At 34.4% G+C, this 15,901-nt stretch overlaps 2 pseudogenes; both read right to left on the bottom strand.

Annotated features, from left to right (window-relative positions):
- Positions 1-307: 307 nt before the first annotated feature.
- On the bottom strand, positions 308-1,946 carry LOC125419845 (acetyl-coenzyme A carboxylase carboxyl transferase subunit beta, chloroplastic-like; annotated as a pseudogene).
- A 751-nt stretch (positions 1,947-2,697) lies between these two features.
- Positions 2,698-7,046, bottom strand: LOC125420208 (protein Ycf2-like; annotated as a pseudogene).
- Between the last annotated feature and the right edge of the window lie 8,855 nt (positions 7,047-15,901).

Genomic DNA, 15,901 nt, shown 5'->3' with positions numbered 1-15,901 from the left:
AGATTTCTTGATGGGCTATCGATAAAAAAAAGTATCCGCATGATTCTTTTTTCCAATTTAATCTTATGTGACCAAAGAAAAATCCATTCTTAGAATTTTGACTTTACTTCTTGTAAACTAAATAACTACTCGGTTACCACAAAACAAGTAATAAATTTAAAACAAGTAATAAATTTTTGAATTTATTAAATCTAATTATTTATTAAACATTAAATTAAGGATAAAATTAAGGATAAGGATATATGGCTCTCCTTAATTTTATTTAAGGATATATGGCTCTCCTTAGTTTTATTTTTTATTTCATTTTTCGATTCAAAGGAAAGAAAGCATGGAGCTTAAATAACTCACTCATAACGCCTTTTAAAGGATTACATGGTACGATTGGATCGAATAAGCCCGTACAGAATAAATATTCAGCTACTTGTGCACCCTTGGGTACTGTCTTATTCAATGTTTGTTCAATTACTCTTTTACCCGCAAATGCAACGTAGGCATTTGGTTCGGCAATAATGATATCTCCTAACATACCAAAACTAGTTGTCACCCCACCCGTACTAGGAGATGAAATGATTGATACATAGAATAACTTATTATTTGATTGATAATAATATAAAGCAAAATATATTTTAGCCATTTGCATCAAGCTTAAAATTCCTTCTTGCATACATGCCCCTCCAGAAGCACACACTAGGATAAAAGGTAAAAATTTATTGGTAGCATGTTCGATCAAATGTGTGATTTTCTCACCCACTACCAATCCCATACTACCCCCCATAAACTGAAAATTTATAACCTCGATTGCTATAGGAATACCATTTAGTTGACTTATGCCTGTTTGAATAGCATCAATTAATCCTATCATTCTTTGATTAAAATCAATATGATCTTTATAAGGTTCGTCCCGCAAATGAAATTTTATGGGATCCCTCGAGACCATGTCTTCATCCAGAGGCTTCCAACTTCCTGGATCAACCGAACTTTCGATTCTATTTGAACGAGTCATTTTCAAAGGACGTCCACAATGTTCACAAATATTCATTTGAAATTTAAATAATTTCTTATACTTTAATCCATAACAATTTTCGCATTGTACCCACAAATATTTGTATTTTTCAGTTATCTTTAAATCACTTTTTCTATCTCTTATTTGTATTTGATTTAGAGGAAATGCTAAACATTTTTTCTTTCTCTTATTTCACCTAGAGCTTTCTTTAATTTGTTTTCTTTTAGTTGAGTTAAAACTCTCTCTAAATCCCTTTTTCTTTTTCTTATTCAAGTTAGAGCTCTCTCGAACTCTTTTTTTCTTAGAGTTTTTACACTATCATCCGTACTATAAATGTAACTGTCATTGGAATCGACACCACTACTTAAAATATAACGATCAGTTCTGATTTGAGAACGAAGATAACTATCAATGCAACTAGTATTGTGATTATTCCAACAATATTTATTATCATACATGTAATGATAATAGTGAGGATCGTCACTCTTAAATACATTATTCAGATAACTAGAATTCTAATAACTATAAAAAGAACTTTTTGGTGCACTTAGAAAAGAACGATCGGTGTCGATCTCAAAAATTTGATTTTCAATATCAAAATGTATGGAGTAATGGTCTCTATTACTATCCCTAAAGAAAAAAGTTTGATCAGATATGACATTTTGAATGTACCTCCTGATGATGACTAAATGATCAACATTACTGTAACTATAATTGTTATTCTTAATCCCATTAGGAATTTTTTTATTCATATGATTTATAATCATATCTTTATTTACATTGGTATTTTCATTTTCAATAGGACCACCAAAATTATCCATTGATTTACTTAACCCACACCTGTATTCTAACCCTTTCTTAAACAACATCGAATCAAACTGACATTTTTCCATAGAGCTTTCTTGCCCCTATTTACATAAAAATACAATAAATGAATAGTCATTTGATAAAAATAATTTGAATATTCTGAATAGAATTTAGAATCAGAATAAGCATATAAATCCAATTGCTAGGATTATTAACAAGTAACAAGTAGATACTGAAAAGAAAAAAAAAAAAAGTGATTATCCCTTGCGAGAATCTGGAGTATCTTTTCTTTATATGTGATAAAATAGGATGAAATCTTTTTTTCAATTCAAAATAATTGAAAAAGTTTTTTTTATTATTATAAATAGCAAATAGCAGGTTCCTCCATGTTATGTCAAATTCACATTAAAAAAAGAAAAAATTGTTTTCTTGTATGAATTGAAGAACCTTTTTTCATAAAGTCTCGCCTACTAATAAGTTTCTATTCCAACACAGAATGAAAAGGACAATATACAAGATGGGTAGAAGAAATTGTGATACTCGACTCGATCCATGATCCAAAACGGCAAGATATAATAATATATAAACAATATATGATAATATATAAAATAAAAATATAATTATAAAAATGATAATTAAATTATATAATAAAAAAAATACACCAATATTAAGGATCCATACGATTAATTGTGGATCCCACACAACAATAGAAATGTTTAAGTTGTTTCACCTTATATTTTGTATTTAAGATCTTGTATATCTAGATAGGTTTGTATCTATCAAAAATTGATAAAATCTTTGTATTCAACTCAATGCTTTTACTAAAATATTGGGCCAAGTTTAATTTCAATTACAATTAAGAGAATGAACAATAAGTAATTACTGGATTACAAAGGATCCATTGCTTTGAATTCAAATTTGATATCCTTCCATACTTCATAAGCAGCAGCTAGTTTAGGACTCCATTTATTAGCCTCATGGATAATTTCATTACCCTCATGAGCAAGATCACGTCCCTCATTACGAGCTTGTAGAAATGCTTCTAGAGCTACTTGATTAGCTACGACACCGGGCGCATTTCCCCAAGGGTGTCCTAAAGTTCCTCCACCAAATTGTAGTACAAAATGATCTCCAAAGATCTTGGTCAGAGTGGGCATATGCCAAACATGAATACCCCCTGAAGCCATAGGGATAACACATGAAATAAATACCACGGCTTCAATATTTTTCAAGAAAATCATTGTGTAGTAAATCAATAAAGGTTAAAGTGATGTCTCTTTCCCCTTCAAGTTTACCTACTATAGTACCAGCGTGAATATGATCTCCACCACACAGATGTAACGCTTTAGCTAGTACACGAAAGTGCATACCATGATTTTTCTGTCTATCAATAACTGCATGCATTGCATGGTGGATGTGAAGAAGTGGACCATTATTTCGGCAATAATGGTTTGAAAAAGTATCTAAAAATATCAAATTTAGATATTTGTATCCTATCGAAGTAAGGAACTATGGCATATATGTTTGGAATATATTCCATTTTAAGAGAGTTAAAAAAGCACTATCTCATTGAAAGGTTCTATACATCCACCCTTTCTCAAGGCACTTCTTTAGACAAAGACCCTGCTTTTTCCTATTTTCGAATGGTAAATATTTCTCAGAACATGGAGTGTGAATCAAACCCTTGTTTGAATTGAAATTGAGATACTGATGCAAGTTCTTCTAATTTGAATCAGATAGATTCATATCTGAAAGTGGTTGACAATAAGTTCTTTCAAAACAGACTACTTGTCCCGCTGTTAGAAGTGTTCCAGAAATGTTTGGGATCGAGTAAATAGCTCTACAAATGAATGGATTGGATCGAATTGGAAAATGGAAAGATTTGTACAAGTTAATGGATTGAATCGAATTGGAAAATGGAAAGATTTGTGCAAGTTATACTTTTCGTCACCATTTTATAAAAAATCATTAGGTATGAATACGTTAGACACCTGTAACTGGTGAAATAGTATCTCTCTCTGAAAAAACATATATATATATATATTTTTACCGTCACACAAAGAAAATATTTTGTTGCGAATAAACAAGATATTGAGGAATTGTCCATACATAAAATAATAATTATTAGTAGGGCCTTTTCCACATAAAAAAGGAATCCTTTGTTACAATAGAAGCAGACGTGATCGGGATTATTCAAGAATCAAAGTTGACTTGGTTTATAAAAAGAAGATATCAATGAATTTCTATGAAATGGTTTCACAGGATTCAAACCATTGTCTTGATCATGCGATATCATTGAGAAATAGGAATCCATGATATTAAAAGATTTCTTGTGATTATTTATAGTATGGAATGACCACTTTGGTATCTTATTGAACAAAAAAGGTGTTATTGTTCCTCCATTGATCAAGAATTTTGCTTTTTGGGAAGTATCATGATCATCCAATAAGAAGGGTTTCCACTTGTTCAAATGAATGACTTGAAGACCCATTGATTATAACAACTGATTGTAGAGTTAGATCCTTCGGGCCTTTCAATTCATAGATGTAGATCTTGGACCTATGAATGGGGATACTTCTAAAACTCACGAAGAAAAAAGGAAGTGAGTTAGAGAAAAAGATAAGAAACTTGGACAAAAAGAAAGGAAGTGACTTAGACAAATCTTTTTGGTCGATAACCTCAAACCAATCTATAAAATATAGATCAATACGTAATCGATCAAACACTACATGAAAATAAAAATGGTCCTTCTACTTATAAATGAAATGTTCCAAATGTTCCTGTAAATTCTTGCTCCCATTGGACCATTTGTATATATATGCATTAGGATCCTGATTCATGGATCTCTCGGTTCGGGAAACAAAAATAAAATGATTGAACCATTTCTTATGACTTTTTTTTCAAATTTGATAAATTTTGGTTGATTGTATATTTCATTATAGTTCTATGATTCAGTGTATCATTTCTTATTCGATCCCTTTGAATTCCATATTTGAAGTTGCGATCAGATCTATTCATTAAAAATAATCGATTGAATACATTTCTTATGTACCCATAGGTTCTATATTGGATTTGAATCAGATTTTGGATCAATCTCTATTGATTGACTGCCTCCATTGTGTTGTTGCTAGCAAATGCCACTATTTTTGGTTTTGTATCCTCCAAATCATTCCCATAGGAGGCCCGGACCTATTATTTTCTGATCCTTCTATAAAAAGATTCATTTTCTTCATAAAAAATAGGAGGTAGAACCAATAAAGATTTCTTTCTCGATTCATCTATGAAGTTGAATACCTCATTTAAGAATTGTTTTTGATCCAGTCTATAGGAATCAATAGAAAATGCAAATCCCTTACGATACACAAGATCTGGCTTGAATATCGATAGAGTGAATAGATCTGCCATTTCTTGAACTTCTGATTCAAAATCATGTTGTAATATGTATCCCCCCTATTTCAATCATGGAATAGATGAAATAAATCAAAAAATGGATTTTTGTTCAAGAGTGAAATCTTATTGGAACTATCCAATTCATCGTTCGGAACCATATCACATCCTGGATCTGATGAAATAGGATGAATTGAGATGGTATTTTGTAAATACGTAATTATCTTGAATATATTAACTATTTCTTTATTTTTTGATTGCCTAGAAAGGACAATAGAAACATCTTGATCTTTATTTAATAATTTTTTATCTCTAGTGGACCTCTCAGTAGGATTAGAACCCATATGAAGTTCTGACCATCAGTCAGAGAAAAAAAAAACGAATGGATCTCCCAAGAAATTATTCGATTTCTTTTAGAAGTAGATGATTATTCGTCTGCTTCTCATGTTCCGTGAATACCCGGCACATTGAGGAGTATATAGAAAGGCATTTAGGGAATCGATCTGATTCTATCTCTGTTTGTTTCATTTGAAGAAAAGAAGGATCCAAAAGAATCAATCTTTCTTTTAGTTGTTGTATCTCTCTTTGATTGAACAACGTGTGATATTCTGAATCCTCATTAATAACGGAATCGAAATGTTCTTTGGATCAATCGGAAGAACCTTTCAATTGGCTAGAATCCGTTGCTTGAACAAAACTGGATCTTGTGGAATCATATTGAATATTTGACGATGCATTCCATACCTTGCTAAAAAACTGATCTTTGTTTACCAACCATTTATTGTCTAACCAAATCCAATCTTCTCTCTATATGTTCCTCAAACACTCCGATTCGTATGGATTCTTCCCCTAACTAAAGAAGAGATCTTGGCGGAATTGCCACATATGAAATTGAGCACAATTTTGCAAAGAAATAGCCCACTTGTTTCTTGAGAAGAGATGGGAAACATGCTCAATATCATTTGATTGAAGAGTTGACCCAACTCCTTGTTGTTTGAAGAAACCCTCATTTCAATTGGTATTTTTTCATGAAAAGCAAACATGAGATAACAAATCCAGTCTTTCACTAAGATTTCGAATAGCTGTCTTGAATTCAAGTTTAATATGTTTTGCCTCTTTCTCGAAGAAAGACGATCAAACAATTCCCAATCATGGTCCTTGTGGATCGGATCATCCATAGAATATACAAAAATAAACTCCAGATATTTGATATCTTTCTCTTTGAATGAGATCTAAATTCAGTGACGGCTTCATTAGATATCTTACAACTAGAATTCCTCTTTCTTCCACTCCAGTTCCTCAACCATCATGAACCCCAGTTAGATTCAGGCATAATACACGTTTTAGTTATTGGGAGAACCTAAGTACTCTATTTCAGATCTAGGAAACAGTTCTCAGATATCATTTTTCCTTTTAAAAGATACAGGAGTGAAGCAATCAACCTATTGATATTGGAAGACCCAAAATATTCTTCCAATGTATCATTTATGGGTCCAATGAAATTCACAGGTATAGGAATAAGCCCTGTCAAATTGAGATTTTTTCTTTCAACCATCTTTCAATTGTTAATACGATATATAACGACCGCTACTACAAATAATAATACACCCATAATCGTGAAATATCGATTGTTATTGAACCCCGTAAATGTGAATTGCATGAAAGTAAGAGACTCCAAATTTGGGAGTCCAAGACTTTTATAAAACGTTATTTATGGAGGAAAAAAATGTGAATGAAATCCCACTGAATTGAATTGGGTCCATGAATCTAAGAAATAGTGAGAATACTTGATCGTTCCCAATATCTCTCTTAATTCGAAAATCTAGGATTTGAATTGATGTCTTTTCATTGAGTCCTCCTAAATTGAATTGATTTATCCTTAAGATTTCATTTGAATTGGAATTTGGTTATTCACCATGTACGAGAATCCCCGTTAAGCATCCATTATTGAATGGTTAAAGCGCCCAACTCATAATTGACAAATTCATATGTTCAACTCCTACTGGATGCACACCAATGGGACCCTCCAATAAAATAAGTCTATTGGAATTGGCTCTGTATCAATGGAATCTCATCATCCATACATAACGAATTGGTGTGGTATATTCATATCATAGCATATGAACAATAAGAACTACCATTCTTATTGAGACTAGAACTCATAGGGAAGAAAATAGATTTATGGATGGAATCAAATATGCAGTATTTACAGACAAAAGTATTTGGTTATTGTTGAAAAATCAATATACTTCTAATGTCAAATTAGGATCAACTAAGACAGAAATAAAGCATTGGGTTGTGTTGCAGTTTGGTGTGGTTTTTGGTTCACTTGGATAAGAGTGTTGTACACAAAGTGTTATTCTTGTGCACAACCTTTAATTCAATTTTTGGTTCGATGTTTAGGTGATTTTTGTGTTTTTTTTTTTTTTTTTTTTTTGTATGTTGATATTTAGGATTGTTAGGGTTTTTGTTTTGAAGGAAGAAAAAGAAGATGAAGAGAAGATGTTAGAGTAGGCCACACAAAACTCCAACATGCTATCAGAGCTTTGTTTGAACCATTGAGGGACCTTGTGATCTTTCTTTCTAGCCAATTTTCTTGTGATAGAACTCCCCATTTCATTTCTTTCATTTTTGGTTTGAAGTGGTAGAAAAATCTAGCTAGAAAACTCACTAAAAATCCAATCGAAGAGCCATTTTCTTCAAAAATCCGATTTTGTGTCATGGCTTCTCAAAGTTTTGTACCTCCCACTCCACCAAAATTTGAGGGCCAAAATTACTCCATTTGGAGCATAAAGATGAAAGCCTACCTACAAGACTTTGGACTTTAGGATGTGATGGAAGAAGGTTATGATGTTGAGAGCAAATGCCACAAAAGCACAGAGACTTGCACATGAGACCGAGATTTCTTCCATTGAGGAATCAAAGAATCTTAATGAGATTACTTTGATTGAGCTTATCAATACCCTCCAAGCAACCGAACAAAGAAGAGCCATAAGAAAGGAGGAGTCATTGGAAAGTGTTTTTATGTCTAGTCAAAGCAAAAAGAAGAATAAAAAGAACAACAACAAGAATAAAGGAGGAACCGGCTATGGAGGTTTCAACAACAACAACGACAATTCCAATAACAACAACAACGTAAGGCAACAACAAGGAGGACAACAACAAAACCGTGGGGGTTATCTACCATGCCCCCATTGCAAGAAGCATGGACATGCACCAAACAAGTGCTTTTGGAGACTGGATGAAACTTGTGACAAATGTGGGAAAAGAGGACATGTCGGCAAAGTATGCAAGCAACTAAAGCAACAAGCAAATGTTGTAAATGAGGAGGCCGAGACCTTATTTATGGCTACATGCCTTAAAGCTACAAGTAGTGGTTTTAGTTGGTTGGCAGACAGTGGTTATTCACACCACATGACTTTTGAAGAAACCAACTTTATGGAGCTTGACCGATCCTACAAGACAAGAGTGAAGATTGGGAATGGAAGCTTCATGGATGTAGAAGGAAAATGTGACATCTCATTTAACACCAGTAAAGGTACAAAACTTACCCAAAATGTTCTATATGTGCCTTCATTATGTGAAAACTTGTTAAGTTTTGCACAATTGGTTGAAAATGGATATGTTTTGAACTTTGGTTGTGATGGTTGTTTGATATCGGATGCTTTTGGAAAGGAGGTGTTTAAAGTTTCCTTGAAAGATAAAAGCTATAGGTTGATTTGACTAGATAGTGAAAAAGCTTTAAAAGGCAAATTTTAGTCCATTTCTCAACTTTAGCATAAAAGGCTTGGTCACTCTAGTTATGGTCCAATGAAGAATGCTAATGCTTTGGTGAATGATATGCCCTTAATTGATGATGTGAAAAATGTGTGTGAAGTTTGTCAACTTGAAAAGTCCATTAGGTTGCCATTTCCTAAAATTGATGCATGGAGAGCCAAGGAGAAGTTGGAACTTGTTCATTCGAATGTGTGTGGTCCCATAAGTGTGTCTTGCTTGAGTGGTCATAAATACTTTATCACCTTTATTGATGACTACTCTAGGATGTGTTGGATTTATTTTCTCATATAAGTCACAAGTTCCAGAAAAATTTATGGAATTCAATAAGTTGGTTAAAAATCAAAGTAGGTCCCCTTTGAAATGCTTGAGGACCGACAATGGTAGTGAATATACTAGCCCAGCTCTTGAATATTTTTGCAAAGAAAATGGAATAATTCATCAATTTACTACACCATACACACCACAACAAAATGGTGTGTGTGAGAGGAAGAATAGGACATTAATGGAGATGGCTAGGTGTATGGTACATGAAAAGAAAATGCCAAAGAAATTTTGGGCCGAGCCTATCTATACTAGTTCCTACATTCAAAATTGATGCTTCACCAAATCCATTGAAGGCAAGAAACCTTATAAGTTGTGGATTGGAGAGAAATTATCTTTAGAGAATGTTTAAGTGTTTGCTAGTATGTGCTTTCTCCATGGTCACTCACACATGAGAAATAAGCTTGACAAAAAAGGTAATGTTGGTGTATTGGTGGGATAAAGTGAGGTTACCAAAGGTTTTAGGGTCTATAACATAGAGACCAAAAAGCTTATGGTAACAAGAGGTGTGAAGATTGATGAGAATGGAAAATGGGATTGGAGTAAGGAGGAACTATTGGTGAATGGGGATGAGCCATGGTTTGAAGAAGAAAATGAAGAAATAAATGTTCAAAACAACAATGATGAAGATGACAAAGATGAAGACAATGAAGAGGATGATGATCTATTCCATGAAATCATTGGAGCTGATTTGAAGGTTGGTAAGGTGTTAGAGGGAAGAGATCTTTGTCCGAGATTTATGAAAGGTGTAATGTTGCACTTGGTGACCCTATATGTGTGCAAGAGGCCTTGATGAAGAAAGAGTAGAAGGAAGTAATGGATATGGAAATGAAGATGACTGAGAAGATTGAGACATGGTCCTTTGTCACTAAATGGAAAAACAATAAAGAAATTGGTGTCAAATGGATCTTTAAAACTAAATTATGCGAATTCGTCCGAACCTGTACAACCAAAAACCGACTAGGGTGCTGATCCGTTACGGATGAAGGTGGGACCAATCCGTAGAGCACAAGCCAAGACGTTCAAGGATAACCTTGCTGTGCTTATTCAGAGGATAAATCATAATCAAGAAGGAATGTTCATGACCAAAGAACCAAGACCTGTTTTGCTGATACAAGCGCTGAAGACTGGTACGGACCCGGGTGACGGTTTTGGTACATTTTTGTAGTCCGGGAAGCATGAAATGGTTCCAATGCTTTATAGTTTCAATACATATGCCTAAGAGGTCATGGAATCATGTTAAATCAGCCTCAAATGCAATAAAAAAGGGCTTGTACGGACAGCATCAATAATTTGGCCGAATTTGCTGTATTGCTTACTGGCTTTACTGTATTTTACTGTATTAGCCTTTTCTTATTTTTCCAAGCATGGACAACGTGTGGGACTTCATATTCAGCTTATTTGGCATCCTACAAAGCATCTAGAAGCTAATTTTGAGCTCAAAGAGGTCAAAGATTGATCAAAGTCAACTTGATCAAAAAGGCTAGCATTTTTAGTTTCCTAATTTGTTTTTTACTTTTTGTTTTAGGAAACTACCATTACTTTTTGTCTTTTATTTATTTATTTTCTGGACAAATAACTTTAGGAAGGTTTTTATTTTATTCTTTCAATTGTAAATTAATTAATTCCTAATTTAATATAAAGGAATTAATTAATCAAACTTAGATTAGGAAAGGAAGTATAGTTTCGGCCAACTAGGTTTCTTTATGTGTGGTGGCCGGTTTTCTTTATGTTCTAGGGTTTTTAAGTTGTCTATTCAAAGCCTATTTAAAGGCTTAGTTATTAGTAAGAATACAAAAGTGAAGAGAAATTATTTGTTTCAAGTGCCAAGGTAGAGGACATATAGCCAGCCAATGCCCGAAGAGAAGGATAATGGTAATTAGGGTAATGGAGAGGTGGAATCCGAAAGTGAGGTTAGTGAGGTTGAAATCGAACAAGAAGATGAAGGACTTGATGATGAGGCCGAACTGTTAAACACATCAATTGTTGAGCTAAATTTGGTCTCGAGGTGGGTACTTGCTGTTTACAAGGATGAAGAACAAATTCAACAGGAGAACATCTTCCACACTCATTGTGAAATACAAGGTAAAATTTGTAGCATGATTGTAGATAGTGGGAGTTGTACTAATGTAATAAGTAACCTTACAGTTGATAAATTGGGCTTAAAAACAATAAAACATCCTGAACCATATAGATTACAATGGCTTAATGATAGTGGTGAGGTGAAAGTAAACAAACAAGCCAAAGAAAAATTTAATATAGGTAGATATGAGGATGTAGTTTTATGTGATATTGTACCCATGATTGCTGGAGATATACTATTAGGTAGGCCATGGCAATTTGATAAAGATCCTACTCATTTTGGTCGAGGAAATAGTATTGTTTTCAGGTTTAAAGGGAAGAAGGTCAAGTTGGAACCATTATCTCCTAAAGACGTTTACAAAGACCAATTACAAAGGCAACAAAGGAGAGAAGCCAAAAAGCTCAAGGAAAAAGCAAGTATGGCACCAACGGCTTCACTATCCTTTTAAGAAGGTAAGAATGATATTGCTGATCAAGGTAAGGTTTCTAAGACTCATATTGAGTGGAAAGATCAAGGAAAAACCAAAAGAGAGGGGAAAGAAAGTGGCAAACCCGAGAGCTTGGAGAAGGAAGGGAAATCCGAAGGTTTGCGCCAATCCAATGGGGAAAAAGAAAAAGAAAGAAAAGAAAGGTCAAGTAGCAACTTTTATTTGAGTTTAGGGGATATTAATAATGTTATTGAGTGTAAGAAACCTTTGCTGGTCATGATTTATAAGGAAAATTATTTAAATGATCAAACTAACTTTGAAGAACTTGAATTGCCAAGTTCAATGATTTCTCCTTTGAAGGAATTTGGAGATGTCTTCCCAAATGAAATTCCAAGTGGACTACCACCTATTTGAGGGATAGAACATCAAATTGACTTTGTTCCAGGGGCTACCATACCAAATAGACCAGCTTATAGGAGCAATCCCAAAGAAACAAAGGAGCTGTAAAAACAGGTAAGTGATTTACTTGACAAAGGTTATATTCGTGAGAGTTTAAGTCCATGTGCTGTACCTGTTTATTGGTGCCAAAAAAAGATGGTACATGGAGAATGTGTGTTAATTGTAGGGTTATAAATAACATTACCATTAAATATAGACATCCCATTCCTAGATTAGATGATATGCTTGATGAGTTGCATGGTGCTTGCATGTTTACAAAAATTGATCTTAGTAGTGGTTATCATCAAATTAGGATAAAAGAAGGTGATGAATGGAAAATCGCATTCAAAACTCCTTTTGGATTATCCAATGCACCTAGTAGTCTCATGAGACTTATGAATCATGTAATGCGTCCATTTATTGGTAAATTTGTGGTTGTTTATTTTGATGACATTCTAATATATAGCCGAAATTTGGATGACCATGTGAATCAACTTAGGCAAGTTTTGCAAGTTCTTAGAAAGGAAAGATTGTTTGCTAACATTGAAAAATGTGATTTTTGCAAAGATGAGCATGTATTTCTAGATTTTGTTATAATAGTGTTTGACCTAGGAGAATTGATTAGGTTGCACTTATGTAAGGAAAGATTTTCCGAACAAAGGAAATCAAAACTCATGCCGAGGGGTGATGGACCTTTTCAAGTTTTGGAGAGGATAAATGACAATGCCTACAAACTTGATTTACTGGGTGAGTATAATGTTAGTGCTACATTTAATGTTGCTGATTTACCTCCTTTTGCTGCTGGTGATGACTTCAATTTGAGGACAAATCATTTCCAAATGGAGGGGAATGATGCGAATCCGCCCGAACCTATACAACCGACAACCCGCTGGGGTGTCGATCCGTTACGGATGAAGGTGGGACCAATCACTAGAGCACAAGCCAAGAAGTTCAAGGATAACCTTACTGTACTTATTGAAAGGATAAATCATAATCAAGAAGGAATGATCATGACCAAAGAACCAAGACCTGTTTTGCTGATACAAGCACTGGAGACTGGTACGGACCCGGGTGACGATTTTGGTACATTTTTGGAGTCTGGGAAGTCTAAAATGGTTCCAATGCTTTATGGGTTCAATACATATGCCTAAGAGGTCATGGAATCAAGTTAAAGCAGCCTCAAATGCAATTAAAAAGGCCTTGTACGGACAGCATCAATAATTTGGCCGAATTTGCTGTATTGCTTGCTGGCTTTACTGTATTGGCCTTTTATTATTTTTACAAGCATGGCAACGTGTGGTACTTCATATTCAGCTTATTTGGCATCCTACAAAGCATCTAGAAGCTGATTTGGAGCTCAAAGAGGTCAAAGATTGATCAAAGTCAACTTGATCAAAAAGGCTAGCATTTTTAGTTTCCTAATTTGTTTTTTACTTTTTGTTTTGGGAAACTACCATTACTTTTTGGCTTTTATTTATTTATTTTCTGGACAAATAATTTTAGGAAGGTTTTTATTTTATTCTTTCAATTGTAAATTAATTAATTCCTAATTTCATATAAAGGAATGAATTAATCAAACTTAGATTAGGAAAGGAAGTATAGTTTCGGCCAACTAGGTTTCTTTATGTGTGGTGGCCGGTTTTCTTTATGTTCTAGGGTTTTTAAGTTGTCTTTTCAAAGCCTATTTAAAGGCTTAGTTATCAATAAGAATACAACTTTGATTTGATTGAGAAAATACTTGTGAGATTAATTATCTCTTTGTTCTTTGAGAACACCTAAAACACCATTAGAGAATTGGTTGTTTTAGCTTGACTTATCAATAGGTTTTCCATCCCCTATTGTGGCATCTACATTATACCAAGGTTTCTAGCCATAGGTTGGTTAGCGGTTGAGGTCCATTCCCTTAGAACTTGAACTTAATTGAGATCCGGGCTAATATAATACGGGTTTAGGAGTAGGTCATCGTAGGTTCGTATCACTAAATACAATCTAGATTACACCATTTACAAACACAAGGCAAGGTTGGTCGTCAAAAGTTATGCACAACAAGCCGGAGCTGACTATGGGGAGAGGTTTGCACCCATAGCAAGGATGGAAACCATTAGACTCATCCTTGCTCTTTTGACTGCCAAGCAATAGAGTGTGTTTCACTTGGATGTGAAATCGACATTCTCGAATGGTGTATTGCAAGAAGAAGTGTATGTGAAGCAATCCGAGTGTTATGTGATTGAGGACATGAAGATAAGGTTTGTGAGCTTCACAAAGCCTTATATGGTCTTAAGCAAGCACCTAGGGCTTGGTATGGAAGGATGGATGGCTACTTACTTTGACATGGCTTCTGGAGGAGCCAAAATTAATCCACTTTATATGTGAGGGTTGAAGGAAGTATGATAGTGGTTTCTTTGTATGTGGATGACTTGTTGGTCATCGGTGAGGACCCAAGGAATGTGGATAACCTAAGGCATGAACTTGAGAAGGAGTTTGAGATGTCTAGCTTAGGTCTCATGAATTACTTCCTTGGTGTGGAAGTAATGCAATGCCAAAGAGGAATATTTATATCACAAGAAAAGTACATCAAGGATCTTTTGGAGAAATTTAATCTTGAAGAATGCAATCCAATGAGCACTCCAATGATCCAAGGAGAGAAGTACCAAAAGGAGGATGGCACACCAAAGGTAAATCCTAGTCTTTATCGATCCTTAATTGGTAGTTTGCTTTGTGTGTGCTCATCTAGATTGGATATTATGTATGCCGTTATGTGCTTTCAAGATAGATGTAAGCACCCACCCAAACTCATCTTAAAAGTTCTAAAAGAGTTCTTAGGTATCTTAAGGGCACTAGTAATTATGGAGTTTGATATGAAGCAAAGGATGAGTTGAAGCTTGTTGGCTATTCGGATAGTGATTGGGCAGGCGGCATTGATGATATGAGGAGTACTTTGGGCTACTTGTTTTCACTTGAGAGTGGTCCTTTCTCATGAAATGCAAAGAAGCAAAGCACAACGGCTCAAAGTACCGTGGAAGCCGAATACATTGCTTGCTCATCTTGTGCAAAGCAATGTATTTGGTTAAGGAAGTTGATGGGAGATCTTGGTCATACTCAAGAAAGTCCAACCATCATCAAATGTGACAACACTTCAGCAATTTCAATAGCCAAGAACCAGGTACAACATGGAATAACAAAACATATTCTAGTGAAATATCATTTCATGAGGGAGTTTGGAGATCTTGGAGAAGTCTCTTTGGAGTATGTGAATTTGGGGTAGAACCTTGCAGATGTATTCACAAAGCCACTTGGAAAGACCAAATTTGAGGCATTAAGGACTACCCTTAATGTCTCTAGCAAGATTACCAGGGAAGAGTGTTGAAAATGTAGTAATTTTGCCACCTTGTGCAAACCAAAATCTACCGAGGTTTGCACCCTCTTTCTGTCTTTAAAAGAAATATTTTGTTGAATAACCTAATGCAATATTTATGTGTATGTTTTTTGTTCCTTTTAATATCTTTTTAAATGCCTAAATTTTATTGTATTTAATTTAGGAATTACCTCTTTGTTGGGTATTGATTTTATTTTGTAAAATGGCTATGTTTTGGAAACAGTGTTTCCAGCAACATAGGTCCATTTTTGGGGCTGGCATTCTCGAGCTTTGAGAATACAA

The sequence above is a fragment of the Ziziphus jujuba genome, chromosome 11 (assembly GCF_031755915.1).
Source record: "Ziziphus jujuba cultivar Dongzao chromosome 11, ASM3175591v1".
In the NCBI taxonomy this organism is placed as follows: Eukaryota; Viridiplantae; Streptophyta; class Magnoliopsida; order Rosales; family Rhamnaceae; genus Ziziphus; species Ziziphus jujuba.
This window is presented reverse-complemented; position numbering and strand designations above follow the sequence as displayed.